This window comes from Palaemon carinicauda, chromosome 6 (assembly GCF_036898095.1).
Source record: "Palaemon carinicauda isolate YSFRI2023 chromosome 6, ASM3689809v2, whole genome shotgun sequence".
NCBI classification, from domain to species: Eukaryota; Metazoa; Arthropoda; class Malacostraca; order Decapoda; family Palaemonidae; genus Palaemon; species Palaemon carinicauda.
The window spans coordinates 107,102,038-107,124,333 of record NC_090730.1 but is presented as its reverse complement, the minus strand read 5'-3'; positions in this window follow the sequence as shown (position 1 = coordinate 107,124,333).

Here is a 22,296-nt window from a genome sequence, read left to right as displayed (position 1 = left end):
TATATATATATATATATATATGTATATATATATATATGTGTGTGTATATATATATATATATATATATGTGTGTGTGTGTGTGTGTGTGCGTGTGTATGTAATGTTACGAGGGCTAATTCATGAATATATAAGCAAATATACTAAAGTATGTCGATTTCAATCAACCCTGATAATAATCGTTCAAGAACTTGAAAACATCACCTCATTTCATCATAATGTATCTTATGACAATATTGCAAAACACGTTATTTTTATTATAGTTGTCAGCAGATTAAGACCTATCATTAGATATATTTAACATTATTTAAGTGTAAACTTGATAGTTCCAGAATATATTTTTATAATATTTTTATATTTATCTACGAAGTGTATTCAGAGTAAAAATATAATTTTTGTAAAAGTGACGATAAAACAGGTTAAATTTAATGTTTTATGGAATATTTAGATTCTCCTTGAAGGATACGAACATTCGGATGCATTCACATAGGGTACATCATCTAGGTTCAGGAAGGGATTTAAATAAAATGAAAAGCTTAATTGATATATGTTTACAATAAACTAAGTTGTGAAATGTCAGTATGGATTTTAATATCTTTTGTCTCACATGAAATAAATCATCAGAGTATAAGGTACAATATAACAACAATAAATCATGAAAAAATACCATTAAATAAAAATACACATGCATGAATATAGCCAAATAATGGAAAAAAACGATAAATAGAGACTAATATGGAGTCGCACTTGTTAACTGATATAAAGAGAAATTACGGTAAATTGAATGCAGTATTAATTAAGCCCGTATTTCTTAACCATTAACTTGGATTACTGAAATTTTAATACCGAAAGCTGGTAAACGTATGTGCAGAAAAACAAACCAAGAGACGATTGTGACTGTCTCTTTTCTTCCTTACGAAAAAAAAAAAAAAAAAACATTTATACATTACTGAGTGACCTCTTAGAGCCAAATTTAATACTAAAAGGTTTTAGATTTTGTTGGTATTCCTTACGTTATTGATCGCTATTCTCCCCTCCCCCCCAAAAGAATTTCCCCAGAGCCTGCAAACACTACTTTTGAATTCTTCCATAAAAGGGGAGAAGACAACAAATCATATCTCTCCTTCTGTTCTAAGAAACGTTTCACCCTTTTGTGTTTACTCTTGTTTGCTTTCTATAGTCTTTAAATTTCTATGCAGAAAACAAACACTATGTTCAAGCTGAGAGCTTCAGTTGCAAATTTTATTAGGTTTTCAAAAAGAAAACAAAGCATTGTTGTTTTTTTAGCAAAAAAGAGTTGGAGATAAAATGGTTATCGTTCAATGCCATGTTATTCGTAAGATCGTGCTATTAGGACTGCACGATCCAAGAAAAAAGGAAATTATTTTCCTGTTATCATAATCATGTGTAAATCTTATCTTGTTAGTATATCAAATGACTTTAAAATGCTAGTTATCTTATAATATTAACGCTGTATGAGTACCAAAATTTTCATTCAACACGCAAGCCTATGCAAAATATTGTATGATTATTCTCACAAACAAATAAACTTGACCAGCTCCCGAAATACTTGCAAAGCTCGCCGAATAGTAGTGTGCATTCGGAAGACTGCTTATTTTCAGTTCCAATTAATTTGAAATTAGAAAACACAGAAAAGATTGGAATGTCATGCTGTTTGTTGCACAATAATCTACAGCGTCATTCTAAAATTCCAGATGTGTGGATGGATTTACCCTTTGATTATCATGTACCATTATTACCTTACGTAAAAGGATATCACACCATAGATGCAAAGAAAGTTCGAGAAATTTTTTTTTAATTATTTCAATGATGAACGTGCGGTACACTGGCAATTATAGAGGGTTTGAAATATTTTCTGTAACTGAACATTATAATGATTCCTGTTTTATGGGTTATGAATGTTAAATATTAAATATTTCCAAATAAATTTTTGTATATCTGTTGCCTTAAAAACTCTACTTTCATTTATATACGGAATTATTATATATTACATGGTTCAAGTTAAAATGTTTTTTATGAATGCAATAATGCAATGTATATAAGTTTACCTTATCTCTTTCGCATTAGACACAGAAAGACTTGGTGTTTCTGAATCTTTTATAAATGATAGATCATAATACCATAGAGATGGTTCATAGACCTTATCAGTTCATGTGCCAGAAATCTTGGAGGCTTCAACCTTTTTTAGTCCCTTTGGAAACACAGTGCGTATATTGTTGAGTTTTTAGTCACCATGTCTTTATTTGCTTCGAGACCTTTTTTTTTTTTTTTTTTTTTTTTTTTAAGTTTTTCGATCAGAATTTCACAAGCCTTGTTTTTAGCGTTTCTATCTGAATACATTTTTGCTTTTTTATATTTCATAGCCATGGATTACACGTATAAATCTCAATAAATTCGCCCTAAAAAGTTTGTCCACCCAAATCTCAGACATGGTTTCACTTCAATTTTTCACTCGAATAAAACAAAATATAACTAATGATAACTAATCTTGCATCCCGGCACACAAGATGACCTTGGAATCAACAAAATATGGTAATAGTTTCACTTCATAATATATATTTTTAGAGTGAGCATTCCTTGAGCATTTTTCAATTAAATAATAACCAATCGTACCAAGCATATACTGCTTGTCAGAACAAAGAAGCATTGAGATAACTAAATTGCGAATGCGGTAAGAGAGTTAATTTGCCGGACCAATATACCCGCTCTTTATAGGTTTAGAGTTTGGTAGTATGGTGGCCACAGCTATGTAATACCTGGTGAATGGGAAGAAAAATTCCGGTTTCTATGATCTCGGAAGGCCGAGTCCGTTATTATGCAAAGTCAACACATTATATAATAAATGAAGTAACGAAGCACATCTAGTCTTCGGTATTTATCAAAGATATTCAAACATACCAAGATGGAATTACTAGTTACAATATATAAACGGATTAGTAATGCAGTAATACACCAGTGTGGGCACAATTGCCAACCCATGACGTCATCACCTCACTTTGCTTGCAATTAAAAATAATTTTATTGATCCTTTGTTCTAGCAAGCGTGTGTTACTATTAAGGAATTGTAAGTACCTGTAATTCATATTATATCCTTCAAATGAAGGGATTAGGTGCTGACGTCAAGGACTGTCAATACTTGTCTGCGCCCGGCGACCTCGCGCTATAATCAGCCCAAGAGCAATTCTCCCACACTTCACTAATATGCCTTCAGGCAGCAGCTTCAAACAAGGATATCAAATGAAAGAGATTGGCTGACATTGAAAAAGATGTTATCTCAAGTTATTATTTATTTGGTGCCTGGACTTGAAGATAATGTAGAAAGCATTTCCTGATGTAATAAATACTCAATTTGTTGACAAAAGTATGGGAATATATATATATATATATATATATACATACACACACAGTATATATTTATGTATATATATATATATATATATACATATATATATATATATATGTATATATATATATATATATATATGTATATATATACATATATATATATATATATATATATGCACAGTATATATTAATTTATATATATATATATATATATACGTGTGTGTGTTTAAGTATGTATCTATATGTTTATATGTGCATGTGAACCAATATGTACTTTGTTTATAAATGAAATTAAAACAAAATTCCATGGTGTAATATTATTCCTTTCCGTAAGAATTATGATATAATTCCGTACTTATGTTTCAAGTATACATTATTTTAGTGCCAAATAATTGTTCATAGCCACCGTTAGCGTTCATTGTTCTCAATGATATAAAAGTAACACATTTTTCTGATGGAAACACATTTTGTGTCTCTTACAATATCAGTAACTATAAAAAAATATTTATATAAAGGTTTTATGTCTAATAAAAGTATTGTACTTTCCTTTTGGCCGCGACACTACGAATGAAATTGATATATTCATAATTTCATTCCTTGTCAAACGCTCACACAAAAACTGCTCAACAATAATCATTCAGAAAAATATCCAAACACAAACATTCTCTCTCTCTCTCTCTCTCTCTCTCTCTCTCTCTCTCTCTATCTCTCTCTCTCTCTCTCTCTCTCTCTCTCTCTCTCTCTCACATTCTTATGCTCCCGAGCAATTACTGTAATATATTTATCTTTTCTTTAACCGTTCCCATTTATCTTTAAAATGTCGTCCCCTCGTTTAATACTCTCATCAGCCACGTTATCCATGTAGTTGAATTCTCCCCCGTTTATCATTTAGATAATCCTCTTCATTTATCATTCTTATGTTAACTGACCCTCACAACATTTCAAAGACTTTAGTTTTATATTTCACAGCTTCACTGCCATATTTCAATAACGTTTTAAAAGCACTGTATTAATTCCCTTTGAGGGACTTTCCCCTATTTCCTTAATCCTCTTTTCGCATGTTTTTCTCCCTCTCATTTCATAGCACTTTCACTTTTAAGCTTTATAACAGCTGATACCCAAAAATTTGTTTCTTCGTAATACTTTCTTCAGCTATCACCAAAATTGCATTTCATGTAAAAGATTTCATTATATTCTTTTAAATTTTTCCCTCCTCATTTCGACCTAGTTTATTTCATTCTAATTTCTGTAACAAGTAAACCTTTTTCATACCTCCAATTGCTCGACAGTACCTCTTCAACCTTCCATTAATGTTATCCATCATATCCTCTCCCCTCTCCCTCTTTTGAAGAATATTCATCCTCCCTTTATCGGGTATTTGTAGAAATAAAGGAGTTTCGAGAATACCCTTCTAGTATATTACCTTATTTTTTTTTCATTTCTAAGAAATACTCCTATCATATTCCGAAAACAAATATGTTCTAACGTACCAAACTTTCACCCGAAACAGAGCCGTATAGGCTACTTACCTGATTTACAGAAACATTTTAATCCTCACTGGGTTGAAGTGCCGTAACCAGTAAAGAAATTCTATATATATATATATATATATGTATATATATATATATATATATATACATATATATATATATATATATATATAGTATAATAATATACATATGTATATATATATATATATATATATATTACTTCAAAAAGCACTGCCAAATCAACTGCTGAGCTCCAATTACCACTTGCGGTTTAAATTCTTTTTCCATATAGATTTTGTATCATTAAGGGAAACTTTACCTAGAACAAAAACTTTCAGTGTTGTAATACATAAAAAAAGTAATACATACACATTTTCATTACAACTACAACTTACATATACTAAGTAATAAACAGAAAACACAAGCAAGACTGAAAGGTGAATACTTACATGTTGCTAACTTATTAAGCTTACATACTATACAGATCACATACAGAGCATAAAAGTAACTTGATTAAATAACTACAAAACAAACAAGAGATCAAAACATACAAGTACAGATAAAAAAAACACTGGCCCTATATTTATCATTTTTTTTTTTTTTTTTTTTTTTTTTTTTTTTTTTTTTTTTAACATTCCCCTTTCGTTGAGATTTGCCATCACGCCACCTGTATTCGTGGCCAAGAAGGGTACCATTGACATTCAAACCAATATTTCAAACATATGGAGTAAAATCTTTGCTGCGTTGCTAGTTAAATCTTTATTGCAAGAGCTTTAATACACTTGATAATTACCGAAACCATATACAAAAATTAGAGATAGTTATCACAGGGTATAAATAACGAGATTACTTTATTGGATTTGACTGCTGATCCAAAAAAAAAAAAAAAAAAAAAAAAAAGATATAGCTGAGATTCGTGAGTCGTTGTCTATAGAGTTTTTGGAGAATTTGTTAGTAAGAATCATCATGCCAACATTTGCCCAGCTCGAAGTTATACTACTTAGTTATTGTAAATCACGATTCTCCATAGTTTTCCACGTAACAAAAGTTTACCAGTTAATATTCTCATTGCGAAAGTGCTCTGTAGTATTATTTTCAAGCATTTATTTATTTTTTTTTCTTTTTTTTTTCTTTTATGGAGATTTTAAAAGACGAAGCTTATATTACATTGAGAGAACCGGAATTGTGCTTCTTAATTTTGAATTCATCTAATAAATACCTTTTCTTGGTTTCACACAAATTTCGAATGGTTCCAGCTTGGAGAGGTCAATTGACGGTGTTTCATGCTGCCGCTCAGGATATATCTATTTTCCTGAGGGATAGTGAGAATCTAGAACTAAAATACACGGTCAATGACCATCACCGGCGTGGAAAGCCATTCATTTAAAAATGCCAAGGATTTTTAATAGATATATGAATAAAAAATGATTGAAAGGAACACAAAAAGGGATTTTATCATGGGGAATTAACCTATTTGAATCAGGATTATAAAACGTTGTGCACGAATTTGATAAGAAGTCTGCTTGATCTCCAAGCTATGCAATTTCCTCAAGACAAAGCTACCAATAATTATATATAGTACTCATTGATACTATGCAGGCAGGGTATTGGCGTAGGGAATCAGTTTGGGCTCATGCCATCTAAATGCGTATTTTTCCGGCAAATTAATATATCCTACTTTCATGAGAAAACTTTTAAGAAATTTGGTCGTTCTGAGAATAAGAAATATATTTTTTTATATATATATGATTCATCAATAAAGCAAATTTCTCAAAGGTTTTGCTTGATTAACTCGATTACTCGATTAACTGAAATCTGATTGTATTCAAAGTGCTCTGCGGTCATCAGTATTTACTGTATTCATCAGTGATTATTTATCATGCAAAGGTAATATTTAACTTTCGTTAATAATCACCCTTCAAACAACAATAAATTTTTTCTTCTGCTGCTACTGATAGCGCAAATCAACCAATAATGAATTAGGACATCAATATCATTATTGGTTATCAAATTAGATTTAGGAAATGATACAATATTTTACAATATGTAACAAGAATCTTCATTTAACCTCTTGCCACAACTTGCCACAACTTTTAAAATACAAATGACTTTCTTAATGATACGACACATAGCTTTCACTTCTAGGGAGATAGTGGCAAATTTAGAAGGAGAGCCGTTGTCAAGGTACCCTTCCCTCTCGTACTACTGAAGGGTATCTAGATGGTGATGTAGTCAACCCAGCGAACTATTCCTTGTAGCATTGAGTATAGAGCTACAGATATATTAGTTTCGGGAGGGATCCTGCCAAGGCCTTTTCTATAGAAAAGGAGGGCGGGTTCATCATGGCTATCTCAACCAAAAAATTATTTTTAGCTTCGCTCAAAATCAGTTTTTTGGGCTCAAGCCATGTCGTCCTGATGGAAGCTTGGCAGAGAATTACTAGAACGTACTTTATCTGTGGATTTTTAAAAGTGCCTTAACCTTGGGACAATTTTTTCCTTTTGGTCATCCAGACCATTGAGACATATGACTTAACCGTTATACGTCATTACTGCTAAGCATAAATTCTGTTGGTGCTTCCTGCCCCCTGCAGGGAAGAGTCTTATTAGACTTAGGAAAAGGAGTCTCAAGGTTTGCATATAGTAACAGAACAAACATAGTATCCTTACGTACAGGTCTCTCTGTATGTATTACCTGTTGAAACAATCATTATTACATAATGTTGTACTATATATCAGAACAGGGATATAGCTATACTTTTGTTCCTACTAAAATATATGGAGTTTTATTGAAGGATAACCAGACTCTAATATATTTTGATTACAATTTAAATGGTAGGGCGAAATAAGATGGTAATGCCTTTTTACAATTTATTGGCAAGAATTGACCAAATAAAATAACAGGTATGATATACATTCTGGTATATATAATGAGATACATAACAAATACATTTAAGGGAAAGCTTGAATAAACATTACCATAGTAATTTGAAAGCTTGTTTTCACCTGAAAAGGAAAGCTTGATTAATCGTTGCCACAATTATTTGAAAATTTAGTAAATTTTCTAATATGAATTTTCATAATATTAATTGTTCTTTCACACTGTGTGAATGCACACAGCACTAGTGTTATATATGTTTCTTCACCTTATCTAATTAGAACAGTCATTGCTGTCCCCTTGAACACTCCCATTTGAAATATTGCATCTAAGAGGTGTCAATATCTCCACCTTGGTGATTGATCATCCCAATTAATTCATTGTTCTTCGCAGCACTAGACAACAGGTTTTAACATACTACCTGCTGCCACCACAAATCGTTCCACCTCTTGCACTTGCTTTTCGTAGTGCTTATAAAATACTCTGGATGACTTCCATCTAGTGCATGAGCGAAGACCCTCAAAGTCCATGTACTGAAAGTAATTCAGTGATGAAGCGATTTTCCTTGGATCATGACCTGCAGGTATACTGTCAGGATCCACTCTGCGAATAGAATAAGTGATCTTCCATTCCATTTTGAATGACATAGATCCTATTTATGTTGTTAAAGATACTTATAAAAGAAATTTGTATTATGAGATTGGTGTCGTGCTAAGATATTCAATTTGTATTGAACCATATACTGTAAAGTACTAGAGTATATTCTAAATTATAGCAATACTGTACATGTTACACCTCATGTCGATTTTTAATGAGTTCCTGTATCCTATGTTATGATACATTCCTAAAATAGCAGCATTGTAATAGTACTACAGGTCTACCACTTCAGTGTTATTTTGAATGAACGGTGTCAGCTGTGTTCGGGTGTGAGTGGCAGAGAGGTTCGCTGCAAGTTAGTAACTTTATGTGAAGCCTTATTCATAATTATGAGGTTGAAAAAAATGTAGCATGTGTATGCAACACGTGTTAAACCAATTGATCACTGAAAAAATAAAAACAACAGCAGAGAGAAGATGAGACGAATTATATCATGTCGAGACTTCCATGTTCCACTACTCCATCACTGTGAACTTGGCTCAAAATACTGATTTCTTATTAACTTTATCGAATTCTCTCTAGACCTACAAATTATAAGGCTTAACACCAATTGCCACAGAAAGCTTTTTTTTCAACGTTCCTAATAAAAGCATTCAGTTTTTATGTACAATAGGATCACTATATTGGTGGTAAATAAATCGTTTCCAGCTTTCCCTCTTACTAGAAATATTCATTTCATCAAATGAAATTACAAGTTTTGTCCTTCATTGTTTATAGTTTTGACTTCACCAGTGACAAAACACAACTCAAAATACCCACCTAATATTTAATATTTTCTTTTCGTATGTCCAGTGGGCTTTTTTATGTCAAAAATAATCCTATCTTACTTAGCTCAACGCCCTGTCGCACTCTAGCATGTAGCATCAGCATATGCCCAAAAAATCTCATACTCTGACATATACTGATACACACCAAGGGCAAGTTAACATACGTTTTATACATGCTGGCAAATGTCTGTTTATGGTGAGATACACTGAAGGCCGAAATAAATTACTTGCATTCTAAAGATTTCTTAGTGGATGCATACGGAACATTATTCATAAGCCTTATAAGCTACTCATATTGTGGCATCTGGCTGCTCAGTAAAGCTAGGGAATTTATAGTGTATCATGAACTTACTAACAAGTTTATAACAAATGACAAATTTACTGAAAGTATGTGTAATGCGTGAATAATATCCTTGACGAATACATAATTTATGGCTGACTTGTGCCTAACTTATTCTTAGCATATAGAAAACTTATCCCACACTATTTCAAGGTTATTGGTTGTGGCATGTATATTTCTACTAGGAGGACACTGCAAAATCAAACCTTTATTCTCTAGTACTATAGTCTTCCGCAGTCTTGTATTAAAGGCCTCTTGCTTGATGATACACTTGGGCACGTTGTTCTATCATGTTTCTCTTTCTATTGTATTTTTTAAGTTTTTATAGTTTATATATGAAAGATCTGATTTAATGTTGTTGATCTTTTTAGAATATTTTATTTTGATTGTTTATTACTTCTTTGGTAATTTATTTATTTCTTTGTTTTCTTTCCTCATTGAGCTATTTTTCACTGTTGGGGCCACAGGGCTTATAGAATCCTACTTTTCCAACTAAAGTTATATCTTAGTTTGTAATAATAATAATAATAATAATAATAATAATAATAATAATAATAATAATAATAATAGTTTCCTTATCTTCATTATTTTAGTGTAAACTTTGAGAGCAGGAGGTTCCTCTGCTCAAGCACCAGCAAGATTTGGTTCAGTTCGCAGTTCTTTATGTCGAAGGAAGAAGATGGAGAAGGAGATAAATAATTAAACGTGAAATATGGGTAAAACCACGGATAGGAAGAAGACATCAATTTGTACTTTATGACCAGACTATAGACGAATTGAGGAATGATGACCAGAGAACCTTTAAGAAGTGTTTGTAGATGCCTCCTGATGTGTATGATGAACTACTGAAAAGATTGGGTCCCACAATAAACAAAAAATATACAGGATACCGGTAGCCTCTGAATCCTGGCCTGAACCTTCCAGTGACCTTGAGGCATCTTGGCTCTGGAAGAAGTTATTCCACCATGCTGTATGGATAGTAGGGCTCGCATATCATGCAGTCTCGCATTGCAAAAAAGGTCTGCCAAGCTATAGTACATGAACAACTGCCAGAGGTGATGGTATGCCCCACTACTCCAGAGGAATGGCACCATATATCAGATGAATTCCTGCCGAGTTGGAACTTTCCCCATGCATGTGGTGAACTGGATGGTAAACACATTGCTTGCAAGTGTCCTTCCAGGAGCAAGTCGGAGTACTACAACTACAAGAGCTTCTATTTCTTTTCACTGATGGCCCTCGTAGACACCTATTACAAGTTCATATAGGTCCACATTGGCAGTACAGGCTCTGCATAAGAAGCTCAGATATATAACCACACAAAGCTGAAAGAATTGGCCGAAGATGGAGTTCTTTGGTTGCCTCTCCTAGATCCTCTACCAAATAACTACCAAGATGTACCTTACTTCTTCCTGGGTAATGATGTCTTCACCCTCCGAGAGACTATGATGAAGCCATACAGCCATTAGGGTCTCAATAATAAAGAGAGGATGTTTAACTGCAGAATATCTCGTTCCAGAGAAGTAATGGGAATTTTTTTTGACATACTGACTAACTACTTCCAGGGCACTCGACTTGGGAGAATACCCTCTCCTCTATCACGCCCATATAGAAGTTGGCAAAGAGCACGCCCAAGGGCAAGCCCATTGCCACGCCATCCTTTTGCAAGTACGTATGTCCCCTATGGGTGGTGGAGGGGGCCTTTTTAGTACAAATAGCAAGGAGAGTTCGAAGGTCTTGTTCAGGGATATTCAGTTCGGTAGTCGTCTCGTCCCTGTAGACCCTATCAGCGATGAGGTCGATAGTTTCGTCGACAGGTACATTGGTAAACAAAGATTCGACGTCCATAGATGTTATGACCCCCTTGCCACGTACGTCCTTCGACTGATCATCAGTCAATGCCCCATGCCCACATACCAGCTGGCTAAGAAACTAAATACAATCCTGACGCCATATGTCCCCGACCAGCACTGTGTGACCTCCTCTGCCGAATTCCTAGAGAGGATCAAGGACTTACGTGGCGAGGGGGTCATAGCATTTATGGACGTCGAATCTTTGTTTACCAACGTACCTGTCGACGAAACTATCGACCTCATCGCTGATAGGGTCTACAGGGACGAGACGACTCCCGAACTAAATATCCCTGAACAAGCCCTTCGAACTCTCCTTGCTATTTGTACTAAAAAGGCCCCCTTCACCACCCATAGGGGACATACGTACTTGCAAAAGGACGGTGTGGCAATGGGCTCGCCCTTGGGCGTGCTCTTTGCCAACTTCTATATGAGCGTGATAGAGGAGAGGGTATTCTCCCAACTCGAGTGCCCTGCCGTCTACTTCCGCTACATCGACGACACCTACATCAAGGCCACTTCCATCAACGCCATTGAAAACTTACGAAGAACCTTCGAGGATAACAGTGCCCTTCACTTTACCCTCGAACATAGCATTGACAACCGCCTCCTGTTCCTGGACGTCTTGATCTCTTCTACCGACGAAGGTTTCCAGACCACCGTCTACACTAAGCCCACTAACCTGGGCATGTGTCTTAACGGAGATAGCGAGTGTCCTGCTCGTTACAAGGCCTCGACCATCAAGGCCTTTGTCCGTAGGGCCCTGTCCCACTGCTCGACTTGGACTGAGACCTACAAGGAGCTGGAAAGACCGCACAGGTCCTCATCAACAACGGCTATAGTAACAAGCAAGTTCAACGAGAAGTGAGGACAGCCATAGATAAGTGGTACGGGACCCCTTCGGTGGAAGGGTCCGACAATGCCAGCCAGGAATCCGACGACACCACAGCCAGGTCCGACACCTCCAACAACGGACCTAAGGACATCAGACTATACTACAAAGGCCTCATGCACTCCGATTATCTACGGGACGAAAAGGCCATAAAGGACATCATCAAAAATAACGTTTCACCCACCGACGAGAACACGAAAGTGAAGCTCATCCTCTACTACCAGACAAGGAAAACACGCAGCTTGATTATGAAGAATAACCCAGCGCCCCCCGAGAACGATCCTTTGAAGAAGACTAATGTGGTCTACTCCTACCAATGCCCAGTTCGTGGATGCCCTGGCAAGTACATAGGAATGACTACTATGAAGATCTGGAAAAGGATTTCGGGCCACGCGCAGCAAGGGGCCATCAAAAATCATGCTTTACAATGACACAACTCACAGATTAGCAGGACGGACATCGTTGCTAACACCGAAATTATCGATAGCGCCACGGACCGCAGGCGTTTACGAATTTTGGAAGCCCTGCTTATCCAAAGTGAGAGACCATCATTGAATACCACACAAGAAATGTTCCTGCTACCATCATGTTGACGTACTAACGTACGTAATCAAGAATCACACCCCCAGAATCAAGACAACCCCGATCGTGACACCTCTACAAACGAAGAAATCGTCGGACCTAACGGGAATTTTGGCGGCGAACATGGCCCGGAATTTCAGCCTGATGAGCGTAGGAATGGGCTGACTGAGTCCCAGCCTGTCTCGGTGCGCGCCTCGGCCAATCAGAGAGCTCGGATACCTTTCTCAGCCCAGTCCACTGAGCGAGAGAGGAGCTTGCCTGAATCTTTTTCTGGCTCAGAGCACACCTTGACCAATCAGGATCCAGGATCCCTTCCTACCTCTCACACCAGGAATCATACCAGAGCTCGTCGTGCACCTGCCACCAGCACCTACAACCTCCGCTCGACCAATCAGAAAATTTGGGATCTCCGCTCGACCAATCAGAATATTCGAGGCCTTCTCTACGAACCAGACTCGGCATATATAAGGACCCAGATTCAGCCAGAGCCTCACTTCTCGCCTGAAGAAGGAACCAGCCGTTCCGAAACGCATCGCAACTCCTAACTTGACTTACTGTAATTTTCGAGTATCATTTGTTACTGCAATAATTACTCCAAACTTAACCTGTTGTTTATCTTTCTACCCGATGAACTTCGCCAACTTACTAGCTATATGTAGCAACCCTGAGAAACAAATAGTCCGAAGAATAGAAAAATTGGACCTAAACTTAAATTCTGCCGAAGCAGCCATTATTTTCAATTCCACCTGCCTGAAGGAGGGTCTCCTACCAAGAATAATAATAATAATAATAATAATAATAATAATAATAATAATAATAATAATAATAATAATAATAATAATAATAATGATAATAATGTTGTTGTTATTATTATTATCATTATTATTAATACAAGCTAAGCTATAATCCTAGTTAGAAAAACAATATTCTATAAACCCAAGGGATCCAACAGGGATAAATAGCCTAATGAGGAAAGGAAACAAGGAAATTAACAAACTATAAGATAAGTAATAAACAATTGAAATCAAATATCTTAAGAACTGCAATAAAATCAAATTAGATCTGTTTTGCCCGAAATATCAGATATTTCGAAACAAATCTAGGAATAATAACCCACAGACTAAGTATTTAATTAATCAACTTTAGACCAAGTTTGCTGCTAACAAATCTATATTTCTAAACAATATATTATTAGGATTAAATGGAAATGCATATCCATAAGTCTTAGACCTAAATATCCGTGTTAGGTTGGTATGAATAAATTTTCAACCCTTTTCTCTTTAAGCATGTTGCACTTTGATATCAATATTCGTATTGCTAATTGCCAGATTAACTGACGCCCCCGCGTTCAATTATGATTACTTTCTCGAGCGGAACCTGAATCTTAAAATCCTAAGGGAGATTAACGAAGCCACTTGTTTCATAGAATTACCATTCTTTAAGCCTATCAGAATGCCAGACCTCCTGGAAAAACAAGTGTAGCCGAGTTTCACATCCAGCATATAGGCTACCATTAAACCTACTTGAAAATCCGCTTGCCTTCTCAAGGCAGCCAGCTAATTTAGTTTAAACTAAATCCCTACCCTTTTCAAATGCTGAATTCCCTGTTAGTGAAAATATTAATGTTTATTTGAATGAAGAAAACGTTATTAACCCTTAGTGAAACTCCTGTCTGAGCTGATGATTATGTACTGTACTTGATCACGAAGAGTCAAGGTCATATGATGAAAATTTTTAATAGGACAAAAGACAACAGCAATTGGGTAAGAAGCTAATAGAATGGAGTTCGGGACTTGGACAAAACCAGACAAGCAGAAAGATAGTAGGAACAGTCATATTGATTTGATAAATTGTTACGATGATTTTAAAATATTCATGGAAATTATTTTGATTGGGCAGTTTAAAAAAATCGTGTTAGTTAGAATAAGGTTTATTTGAATGAGGAAGGTTATCGATCCTGAGTAAAACAATTATCTGAACTGATGTACTTGCTCACAAGGAGTCCAGGACATATGATAAAAATTTCAATATGCCAGAAGACGGTAAGAACACTTGTGAATACACTAGTGCATATATTGAAAGCAAATGTATAGTTCTGATTCTCATGTCAAGTCTCAAAGAAGCAGTTTCAATAGCAGGTCAACTAGTAGCAGTTCTGTAATGAGTAATTATTGTAAGAAACAAGGTCAGACAGCGTCTGAGTGTTTTAAATTGAAGGGCAAAATCTTACTATGGTGTGCTACCAGTAAGAGTTAACACTGTAGATGATTAGGTTTTTGACAGGAAGCCTATTAATTTTATTGTTTATTCCAGACTTGTTGATAAGTAAGGATTCTATTACAATTTATGGTGGTTTCCCACACCCTGTCTGCATCATGTATGATATTGGTAGTATAAAGTCTCTCGTTTTGAGGAAAGCTGTCCCTGAGACTGAGCATTCATTTACTAAGAAGTATGTTCCCATTCATGTGGTTGGAGGTGGCCATTTCAGCGTTCCCTTCTATCGTATGGATCTTTGGTGTGACTAGTTGTTTGTGTGGTTTCCTAGTTGCCTATGAACGGCGTTAAATTTATTCTTGGCAATGACTTGTTAGATGAGACAGTTGAAGTTCGACCGAAGGTGGTTAAAGAGCCAAGTTTGTTTAGGAGTTGGAGGTTCTCAGTCCTGATATGTTCACTCTCTTTTCTTCTGTCTCATCAGAACACTCAAGAGTTCAACCTAATCCTCAGATAATGATGTGTTGATTTGTGATAATGACTATTCTGTTGTTTCTTCTACGACATGTCTTGTGAAGACATTGAGAAGTCCAATCAGACTTATCTAAAAGCTCCACTAAAGTCTATCTTTGCATTTTATGAATTACATAGTCATGTGCTGAAAATGGTATTAGACCCTGGCATAAAAGTAGCATAGGTTTGAAATTATTTCATGCTTTTGACAACTATTGGTTAAAAGATACATTTGAGTTTTCTTTATTATTGTAATTATTAATTTTATTTTTTGATTGTTTATTCATTCTCTACAAAATTCGAAATTTCACTTGAAATTTGTAATATAAAATTGTTTTCACTCGTTGCACAGTATTTTGCTGCTGAAGCATTGGAACACACATGATTTTAATCGTGTTTTCACTATCTGTTTATGCTTTCAGTTGGTTTGTGGTTCTGTGTTGTTGCTGAATATTGTTGTGTAGTGTCACATTTCATGTTTAATGTAATGATGCCATTGTATCTATGATCACATATGGTAACTTATTTGTATTTGAGCAAAGTTGTTGGTTAACGATGCCCAACTTTTCACTAGGCAGGGGGATTTGTTATATTTGCAATGAATTTAAACATTATAGGTTATAGGTCCTGTGAGAAAGGATTATAATTGAAATATTAAATGTTGATGTTAAGCTTAAGACATTGTAATGATTTGTAAATTAGGGTATCATTGTGTTGTAGAAAAGACTTTGGTAGTTTTTAGAGAATTATCGACGCCACTGTGCTTAATACGTAATATAGATCCCCCTGGACATTCTGGAGTTTTATAGAAAACGTTTCTTCCGGGTATTTAAAGGAAAAGGCAGTTGTCAAGGTTTCAAGCTACCCCTTGTTTCAAGATACCCCGCGGTTACTTGAATTCGGTATCAAATTACCCGAGGAGTAGTTTGAAACTAGTTTCAAGGTAACACCCCACCCTCCCTGTTTTCTAGTTACCCCCTCATCAGAATAGAAAATAATTTATATGACAGTGCACATATACATCGTGCATGTATTGCTGACTTTGTAGTAGTGGAATAAAAGAGTTTACTTGCGTACTCAATACAAGATATTGTGTAGGCCTATTAGTGAATTATATGATATGTTAGAAGTCACATACTGTATCATATAAGGTTTTGTGATAACGACGAGGTAGCGAATTATTGAGGTGCCCTTGTGATTCTCGAGAATTGTTTGCTTTTATCATCTTAAATAGAATCAATTCATGTGCTTCAGGTGCATGACCTTCACACGGCAATATGCGTGGAGAAATTGACACGACCATCCACAACGAGATGTGTACTTTGTCGGTATACTCTCAAATTTGCGAAAATTAAGATATATCTAAAGACAAAAACACACTTTGTCATATATCTGACATTGTTTTGAAAGTAAAGAGAAAAGGATACCATTTGGAGGTTATACTGAATACAATTACTTTACATGTTAAACTTTAGTTTCATAAAAACTTTACTTCTAATTGTTATACTTTTGTAACATTATTCAGGCGTACTACAAAGAAGCCCGAAATAAAATTACCACTTTTCCGATATGGTTTCTCAGGTCAGCGATGGACATTCATTAATCAGCTTTCGTCAGAAAGCATTCCTTGTGGGCAGGTACTGGCAGGAACCACCTGTGACGAAAGTAGCTTGCTGCTTGAGCTCCGCGCCCAGATGTAGGAGAGAGAGAGATTGATTGATTGATTGATTTAAAGTTTTCAGGCATCCTGACATCTAAGGTCATTGACGCCGAGGAGAGAGAGAGAGAGAGAGAGAGAGAGAGAGAGAGAGAGAGAGAGAGAGAGAGAGAGAGAGAGAGAGAGAGAGAATTACAAACGCTATAACAAACAGGCCTCAAAGATTATAGCCAATCAAGGGAGACACACAAAAGCAACATGAACTTTTTGTCAGCCAGAATGGAAGGTCACCCATCCCTATACAGGGCAGCAATAGGCACTTGTCAAGCAAGAGAGATTGCTTAAAATTTTTCTAAATATTTTGCTTTGGAAAACAAACAGAAAGGAGGTCCTGATACTGATGTTTCTGAATCAATTTTTCACACAGTAGAAGCAACCAATTTAAGCAAAACTACTATCCCAGTCAAATGAACAGTAACGTAATTTCAAACAATGGTTCCGTAAGCAGTTGCTACCAAATATATTCCAATCTTCCATAATTGTAATGGTAACGCATCTTACCATAGAGCAAGTTTAGATAAACCTCCAACAGCATCAAACCACACGGAACAAATAAAATAATGGCTCATCAAAGTAAACAAATAAATAAAACAAAAATAAACCTATCACCAAGAGACAATATGCTAAAATGTCAACTTTTGGAAATGGTCGAGGAATGCTCCCTGAGTATTAGTAACGCTTACGTGATTGCTAAAATTGCAGTTGAAAATGGTCACAAGCTTATTCGTCTTCCTCCATACGTTTACCAAAATAATCCAGTGCAACATATTTGGGCACAAGTGAAGACCTATGTAGCGGAAAAAAAAAATTCAAAATGGTAGATTTAAGGGAAGGCTTACTTTTAACAGAAACACTGCATTAGGTGACAAAAGAAAATATGGCGAATACCGTAAAGCACGCCGATTAGAAACTATTATGTTGTCATCTATATCAATAAAGAAGTTCTGGTGTATGTCCATCGTCTAATTTCAAAATAAAAGTTACATGTATCACATTGTTTGCATTCTACTGTATTCACCTTCCTAATGTAAACATGTCCCTTTCTCAGTATCTTGCGGATTGTAGCAATGCAGAGAAAAAAAAATAATAAGAATAGAAAAAGTTAATTACATAATTAACGCCACTGAGGCAGCAATCACTTTCAATAAAACCTGCTTAAAAGAGGGTATACTCCAGAATTATTATTATTATTATTATTAATATTATTATTATTATTATTATTATTATTATTATTATTATTATTATTATTATTTTTATTAATAATATTATTAGCTAAGCTTCAACCCTACATGGAAGGGAAAAAAGAAGGAAATAGAACTAAAGGAAGGGTATAAAGATAAAATACAAAAATAACAAAAAGGCAAATGGGGTATTGATCATTAGAAGAATGTTAAAAACAAATTGATAAGAAAATATAGCTAGCATATTAATCTTCCCCCCCCCAAAAAAAAAAAAAAGCAAACTACCTATTGTAAGAGATAATATTACAAAAGAAAACAAAGAAAGATTTCAGCTGTGGCCTTCCGACAAGATATTTTTTTTTTTTTTTTTTTTTTTTTTTTTTTTTTTTTTTGTAATAGGTGCTCGATTCCCAAAGGAGATTACTACAAGAATTTAGTGAGGTGAGAAGGTATACTACGAAGTCAAAAATATGGCATCGTGTGTTTTCGTCTTTTGATACACCTCGGCCTTTGTAAATTTATCAGAGTATAGTCTTCTGAGATTGGCTTTTTCGTTTTCCGAAGCTTCTTGTGGGGTACTTGGCATTCACTTCGTAGTCAATGGTATCTAGGTTGTCCGATTTCCGTTTAGCAGCCATACTGACGACTTTTTGGACAAGGGATGCTGTGATATTCAGATAACAAAACAAAGTGGGTTTGGTTTGTGGCCCGATGACAAGAAATCGTCATTGTAACTATCGTCCTTTTTGTGGTCATCCCGGTGAATTAAGGAACGTTTGACTTGTGTGCATTAATATTAAACCAAGGTCTGCCTATGGACCTTGTATTATACAGCATGCAGATTTATACACGGAATGTGTCTTGAGCTTGTTTTGTAAAAAAAAAAAAAAAAAAAAAAAAAATACTAATTGATGGTCGTATCAAATGTGCTTTTATCACTAGTATAATAATCGCAAAGAACAAAACAATAAGCGATAAAGACATAACAGCAGTAAATCATACCAATATAAGATATAGTACATGTATATACATGTAACCTAACAATTTTAAGTTGACCCTGATCAAAAGCAATTGATTGCTATTTATAAATGATAAGATACTGCGCTAATACGAGGAGGTTACTTTGAAACCAGGGGGTTAATTCAAAACTGGTTTCAAATTAGCCCCAGGGGATAGCTTGAAACCGGTTTCAATTAAACCACCGGTAGCCTGAAACCGGTTTAAAACTAACTTGCTCCTACCATCGGTAAGTTAACATATTTCGATACCTGCTGTGTGCTGTATGTTTACTTCCATTTTTTACAGCGCTGCTGAATTTCAGAAAAGAATTCTGAATTTTTGGAGTATCGGATGTCATCAGGAACTGCATTCCTGATCAATATCTTTTACGTATGAACTTCGTTCTGGAAATTCTTTCAAAATCAATACTTAATTTCGTTGTCATCCTGACGTAACGTAATTCTAAATTCATCGAGATTTTATATCAGAGACGTGTATTTCTTTATGAATTTGTATAAATTATCATTTATATTCAATCTGTGAGTTTTTTATGCATATTGTAGAATAATGTAAATATTTTGATTATATTTAAATACGATATATTTTTTTTTTATATTTGATGACTACTATTTTCTTTCGATGTTACTTTTTTGCTATTTACTATTTTAAATGAATTAATTATTGGATGCAACAATAAAGTATATTTTCTATAATCTACGTGTTGATATAACTCTCAATAATACACCCATAAGCAAAAAAATGAGTGACAAAGAAGCACTTTACAAACCAGAACAATGTTTTAATATCAGCTATAATAATGCAGATAATTAGAATATACAATACTTTGATGCACAAGCAAAATAATATAACATTGTTTAAAGCTCAAACCGGTTTTGATCTGAGCAGCTGTATTCATAAATGATACGGAGAGAGAGAGAGAGAGAGAGAGAGAGAGAGAGAGAGAGAGAGAGAGAGAGAGAGAGAGAGAGAGAGAGAGAGAGAGAGAGCGTGTTTCTAGAACCAATTCTGTAAAGGATAAAAATAACAAATAATTATCAGATAAATCTAATCATATAACAAAGAGTAAGATCGGGTTTGAAAAAAAAAATGTGAAAAACGAAATACATAGATAGACTTAAGAAACCTATTGAAATACGATGATAACTGAATGTAAAAGGAAATAAGGACTGAATTGAGAATAACAGAGAGAGAATTGCATATGATTCCCCCTACATATTGAAAATAAAAATTTCATTTTATTTCCCCCAATTTTAATGTCTTACTTCATCTGAATCATCTTTCTCTTTATAAAAGTTTTTTTTTTTTTTATTATGCAAAGATATCACTGTAAACAATGTTTCTTCTTCCTTTGTTCCATCTAACAAAGCTCGGCCCTCTGTTCTTTGCACTTATGTACCGTGAAGAGCATGTTAACAAAGTAAGGCCTTCTAGTTCATATGAAAGCAATGAAGAGATGCTTACTTTGTTTGTATACCATTACGAGACAAGGCTCCCACCAGGTAAACAGGGAATTTCTGTTAACGAATTTTCACAATTCATAACCTTTTACCTATTTCTAATTACATGTTCAAAAGCAAACAAAATATAAAAAAACACAAAACCACATACATAAACTTCTCTTGAAGGACAGGATACAGTAGTCTCCATTTCACATATAAAAGTAATAGCAAACACGAGATAAGGTCACTTAGGAAATGCTGCTAACAGCAATTATATGAATTTGGAACAATGAATGCACGATTAGTACCATCTAGAAGAAAAAAAAAAATTTGGTATACAAGGTCTATTCTATTTTAGGTTCAGTTAATTACAGAGAGTTAAGACTTGTTTTCGACACAAATTAAGACCATATCTATATCTATCGATCTTGTGATATCAGTTATCAACCTACCTGAAAAAACTATAACGTCTTGTAATTTTTGTAACGTCCACTACTCAGTTTCTTAGTCTGAACAAAGATATCACATTCAGAAACATCCCGTGTACACACACACATACACACACACACACACCCTCTTTCTCTCTCACACACAGATATATATATATATATATATATATATATATATATATATATATATATATATATATATATATATATATATATATATATATATATTTATATATATATATATATATATATATATATATATATATATATATATATAGATAGATAAAGAGATAGATAAATAGACCAGGGCATCAATACTGGCTCCCCCTCTTACCTGAGGGACGTGGAGAGGAGAGCGTAGAGAATATATATATATATATATATATATATATATATATATATATATATATATATATATATATATATATATATATATATATATATATATATATATATATATATATATATATATATATGGGCTCAGGCCATGTCGTCCTGATGGAAGTTCCTTCATTAGTAGTTTCCTAGGTATATTTGACTACAGTGATATATCCCAGAGAATTTACCAAAGGTATCCGGAATTCTAACTCCTGGAGCGAATACCCCTTAGAATTTAAGAAGGGATATCGCATATATCAGAAGACGTATTCTTGACACGTCTCATAGCTATCAACACCCCCAATAGCGTTTTCGTTTCGAGAGGAAAAAAGTGGCAAGAATATAGGAGAGTCGTTAAAGAGGCGATGCTCTCGACACTCCTACTGTACTGTAAATAGTGCGCCGAATTGCCACCGCGAGGCGCCACCAAGCCATTCTTTCATTTGTAGCTTTACTGACCGGTGTTATCCCATGTTATCTCTTGCTATTTTGGAAGTATTTTGTCGCTCTGATGCCTTCACCAGCCTCATCAGCTTCTGGAAAGTTAAATAATATCTTTGGATT